Below are 6,000 nucleotides of genomic sequence, written 5' to 3'. Positions count from 1 at the left end.
CCTTACAAGTATAAATGGAATGCCATAAACTACCACAATGAAAATAAGGATTTTGTGGTTTGTATCTAACTGACTGACTCTTAACTCCTGATTTCGAAGGTAAGGAGTTAATATTCTTATTTTTCCTGCAAAAAGAAGCCAGATGATTAGAACTTCCACAGTTATGACATGTTTTCCTAGGTGCATCAGGAACAGGTTTATAATCATTGCTTTTATTCACACCTTCCTTTCCATTCCTATTTTTCCTAGGTGATTTTACCTTGTTTGCATTCTTGACATCTTTCAGCTTATGCTTAAGCTGCTTCTTTGTCATTAAGCCTATGTTTACTTCAGCTGTCTTTTCCTGTTTTAGTTTGTCAGAAGTTAATTCCTCTTTAACTTCTGATTTCTCATTATCAGACTTTACAGTTACAAACTTAACAGGTTTTAACTTTGGCTTTTGCTTAACAACAGGTTTAATTTCTTCAGTTGCTTTATCATTCTTATTTTCTCCATAACCTAAGCCCTCTTTCCAATTTTCACTACTTAGCAAATTTTGAGTTGTTCTGCCAGAGTTAGTCCAAATCCTGATTATTTCTCTTTCCTTTTCTAACTCAGTTTTTAGAGATTCATTCATTTTTAGCACTTCATCCCTAACATAAAAAGCATCATCTCTATCCTTCTGAGTTTGATGGAATATGACTAATTCTTTTTCTAAGAAATCATTTCTTTTCTTATATGCAAGATTTTCAGAAGTTAATCTTTCACATGTTAAAGTTTGATCTCTATAGCTAACAAACATGGTTTTAAGATATCTTCTCAACTCATTAATATCATCAGTATGAAAAGCATAAGTAGTCTGAGGTACCTTTGTTTCAGCAGCTTCAGAACTGCTCTCAACACTTTCTTTCTCAGCATTTGCCATCAATGCATAGTTCTCCTCACTTTCAGAGTCTGAAGTGTCTGTCCAACTTTTCTGCTTTGTGACAAGAGCCTTGCCTTAGTCACCCTTTACCTTCTTGCAGTCAGGAGATATGTGGCCTTTCTCACCACAGTTATAGCATTTAACATTGGTGTAATCTCCTCTGTCAGACTTTCCTCCTCTGCCTTCAGATCTTCTGAAATTCTTCTTATCAGAACTTATGCTTTTCCTGGAAACCTTCTTTCCCTTCCTAAACTTCCTGTATGCAATCTTTGTGATTCCTTTCACCATAAGAGCACACAGCTTCATCATCTCCTCATCAGCATCAGTCTCAGGCAAGCTTTCAGAATCTGAGTCATCATCATTTTCAGAACTTGATGACTCAGTATCAGACTTTATGAAAAGAGCTTTACCCTTGTCTTTCTTTGAGGAAGCTGCTTTGGGGAATTCTTCTTCAGCCTTAAGAGCAACTGTCCTTGACTTTCCTCCTTTCCTCTTGCTTCTTTGTTCCATCTCCAGCTCGTGTGTCTTGAGCATTCCATAGATTTCGTCAAGAGTTGTTTCATCAAGATTGTAGTTGTCTCTAATTGTCGTTGCCTTCAAATCCCAGCATTCAGGAAGAGCTAACAGGAACTTAAGGTTTGAATCTTCAAGATCATACTCTTTATCAACCAATGACAAATCATTCAAAAGTTTGACAAATCTATCATATAAATCATTCAATGACTCATTAGTCTTTGAGTCAAAGTGTTCATACTCTTGAGTGAGTATTGTCTTCCTGTTCTTCTTAATTGTGTCAGTTCCCTGACATCTTGTTTCCAGAGCATCCCATATCTCCTTAGCAGTCTTGCAGTTGATTACCCTGTTTGACATTACATTATCAATGACACTATGCAGTAAGTGTCGTACCTTAGCATCCTTAGCAATTGATGCTATGTCCTCAGCAGTATAATCACTCTTCTCCTTTGGTACGGTCATTGCTGCTTTACCTGCAACTACAACAGCGAGTTTGGTTGGTTTGTGAGGACCTTCCTTGATTCTATCCAGGTATTCTGGATCTGTTGCTTCCAGGAACATGGTCATCCTTACCTTCCATATGGGATATTCAGATGGTCTCAGTATGGGAACTCTGATGGTCTCATACCGACTCTGAATTTGTGTCTTTGGTGGTTCCTCAGTTGTGGTAGGCTTAGTTGGAGTTTCTGTGTCCGACATGATTGTGTTTGGATATTTAACTGTATGTAAGTTAACAGATAGGCTCTGATACCAATTGTTAGGTCACACGCACACTGTAGAGGGGGTGAATACAGTGTATAGTACACTCAAATCGAACTTAAAGAACTTGAGTAACAGAAAATAAACTTTATTGAAATAATAAACTCTGTTACAATATGGAACTGTTACCTCTCAGTGATGAACAAATATCACGAGAGCTGCTAGGGTTATATATATTAATAACTTCGATAATGATAACACTTATAGTGTAAACCCTATGCCTGTGTTTATATATTACACAGTTACAAGATAATCGCTAATTGATATGGAATATAATTCTGCTTCCTAAAATATATCAATCAGATATCTTCTATTCCAAGTATTCCATTCTTCACGGAATTCCTTCTTCATGCATATCTCTTCTTATGTTTTATCTCTATCTTCTTTCCTTTAATCAGCTACTGTCCTTATCTGATCGTCCTTCAGCACTTAAGTTCTGATATCTATCTTCTGATGATTATCTCCTGATAATATAAGTACTGACATCCTTAAGTCTTGACTTCCAGTATAAGCACTGATCAACAGTTAAGTACTGATCTATCCTGTTCACACAAGATCTGAAAGCTAAACATAAGACATATTAGCCATGACATTATCAAATATATCTAACATGTTAGTCCTCCAGTACTTAAGTTCTGATATCCATCTTCTAATATTATCTTCTGATAATCTAAGTCATAATATCCTTAAGTCCTGACTTCCAGTAAGTCCCGATTCCAGTAAGTACTGATATTTTCAGTTAGTTAAGAGCTGAAAACTAAACATGAAATATATTAGACCTGACGTCTCAAATATATCCAACAATCTCCCCCAACTTGTAAATTATGCAAGAATGTACAAGTTAATAGCTTTGATGATGTCAAAAACATTTAAGTTCAAATGCAATAAGAGTTTAATAAGACTATTAATTACAACTTATAAAATATCCAGCTTTACCAACATCACTGAATCAATCTGAATCCATAATGATTCTGAACAAAATCATTTATCAGATTATCTTCAGCTTTCTTCAGAACTTCAGCTAACTGTGCTTTGACTTGCATCAGTTCTTCTTCATTACTATCACCAATTTGATAAATGGCTATTCTGAGAGCTTGAATGGATGTTCTTTCAAGTCCATCACCAAGTCTGATAACCTTAGGATGTGAAGAGTTTTCATTATAACATAAGCATCTTCCTTTCAGAATAACTTCCACCTTAGCAGAATTCTTCATCATAGGAATTTCTCTTCCATCACCTTCAATAATTATTGGACTGTAATGAGAAGTCTTTGTACCAGAGATTCTGAATAGATCTCTTATAGCCTTCAAAATGTAATCTGACCATCTTCATGTAACATCAGATTTTACTTCCAGAAGATAGTGAATATGTTGAAGTTCTTTGATAGACTTCTTTAATACATCAGTATCAGCTAATCTATAAGTCCTTCCATCATTGAGAAATAAGATCAATTTCTCTTTTAGATTCTCTTTGTCATGAGCATCTTTCACAACTTGAGCAGACAACACCTTGTCAAGGTGCCTTTGTTTGATTTATTTATAGGGTTTATCTGTCAATATGAAAGGATCTCTTAGAGTAACCTCTACTCCTGTTTGAATCTTCTCTTCGTCAGAACCTAATCCAACTCTATCTCTAGGTTGCTTGGCTTTGAACCCAAATATAACAAGTTGATTAATCATGAGATTGGATTTTGGTTCAACAGGAGTAGCTTTCTTCCATAACAGCTTCTTCTTATCAGCAATGGTCATTTTATCCAAATCAACTTGAGCATTGTCAGTAGTTGATGTCTTGATAGCTTGATCAGAATTTGATGTTTCTTCTGTACCTTCCTGTCTTTTATTCTGAATAAGAACTTGAGCAGTGTCAGAGGTTGTTTTAGAATCTTCAATTATCTTTCTTCTTTTCAGAATTTGAACAGTTTCATCTTCAACAAGATTATCATCAATTACTTGAACCATTTTACACACTGGTTTCATCAGAGCTTGAGAAGTTTTCAAGTTCAGTGACTTGGTTGATTCATAAATTTTTCCTTTCCCTTTGTCTTTGGGATCACTCTCAGTTTGTGATCTAGTTTTGACCTTTGAAGTTTCAAAATTTGACTTTTCCTTGATCACAATGCCTTTTTCCTTAGGCCTTGGAGGTTTCTTTGCATCAGAAGCTTTAGACTTAGGATTTGTCTTCTCAGCAGCAAATCTAGCTTCTTCCTCCTTGAGAGTTTATAAATCCATTCCTGGATTATGTTTCAGAAATAATCTTCTTGCTATCTCCTCATCAAGTGTCTGGATTTTAGGATCTTTATAATAAACAGTAGTCTGCTTCCCCTTTAACTTCAGAGTTTGCAAGAACTTCTTAGAGTCTTCAGATCCTGACTGAATCAGAATATCAGAACTTGACATCAGACTTTGCTTATCACCACTTGACTTCAATCTTTGAGCATTCACAACATCAGAACTTGACTTGTTCTGAATATAAGGAGACTTTGCTTATCACCACTTGACTTCAATCTTTGAGCATTCACAACATCAGAACTTGACTTGTTCTGAATAGAAGATTTTCCATTAACTTTTCTTTGACCTCTGCTCTTTTCAGAGTTTCCGTGGTCATCACCTTTATCATCCTTTTTCTTCAGTTCTTGAGTAGGTGAGCATTTGGACTTAACTACCTTCTCCCCCTTTTTGGCATCATTAGGAAGTAAGAGAGCAAGAAGAAGTTCAACTGAAGATTGGATTTCATCCAATTGAGCTTTCTGAGAAGCTTGATTAGCCAGAACCTCAGCAATTTGGGCCTGTTGCTTCTCTTGAGTTTTCTCAATGGCTGCAACTTTTTCGAAAATAGGTCTGATATACCTGTTCTTGTCAAGCTTGATCTGTAGATTGAACTTATCAGCTTGTTACCTGAGTGTATCAACCTTTTCATGAGTAGAAGTATATAGACCTTGAAGATGTTTTGTAGACAGAGTTGTGATCTTGAGTTGTGTCTTGAAATCAGCATTTGTAAGCAACTCATCAGCTTTTACCATATGCTCTGTCAGAATTTTAGAACATGGAATAAATCTGATTCATTCTACTTCTTGGTCCACTCAACACCTCTGTGAGTATCCTCCAAAGGAATAGGTGCTTCCTTTTCAACAAATTTCTTCACCAATTCTTCCTTGCCCATAGTAGGTATTGGAGTCTCAACAGAAACACTGTCATCAGAACTTGAGGAAGACTCATTCTGTTCTGATAGCTCAATAGTGTGTGAAGCAACTGGAGATTCAGGAATAACATCATCTAAATTCTGATCAGTAGAATTTATCTCCAGAGCTGGTGTCTTTGATGTAAATGGAGCTTCCAGATAAAGAACTTTAGGTATATTCAAATTCTGAATATCTATTTCAGAATTATCAGTTTGTTCTTTAGCATCATCTGTAGCTTTAATAGGAGAGACATGAGGGGTAACAACTGTGTCATTAGCAGTGTCTCTGGCTTGAGCTGGAAGGGCTTCAATGATAATTGGTTCTTGTGAGATCAGAGATTCATGTTCCCCTTCCTCAGCTTCTTCAGTATCTTCTGATATAGCCTTAGTCAAATACCTCATTGCCTTCATTTTCTTCAACCTCCTTGCCAATAAAGGAGTTGCTTCAGCAGCATCAGAATTTACAGATTTCCTTTTCAAAGTATCAGAACTTTGAGCTGCTTTCTCTTTCTGAGAAGTAACATTCTCAGCTTCAACTATCACAGGTTCAGATGCATGAACTCGTGCTTCAATTATTTCCTCAAATCATCAAAATTTATTATTGACCATTATTGAATCAAACATTCATCACAGGATAAATTTAAAAA

The sequence above is a fragment of the Apium graveolens genome, chromosome 3 (genome assembly GCF_009905375.1).
Source record: "Apium graveolens cultivar Ventura chromosome 3, ASM990537v1, whole genome shotgun sequence".
NCBI lineage: Eukaryota > Viridiplantae > Streptophyta > Magnoliopsida > Apiales > Apiaceae > Apium > Apium graveolens.
Note: the sequence above shows the minus strand (reverse complement) of the source record.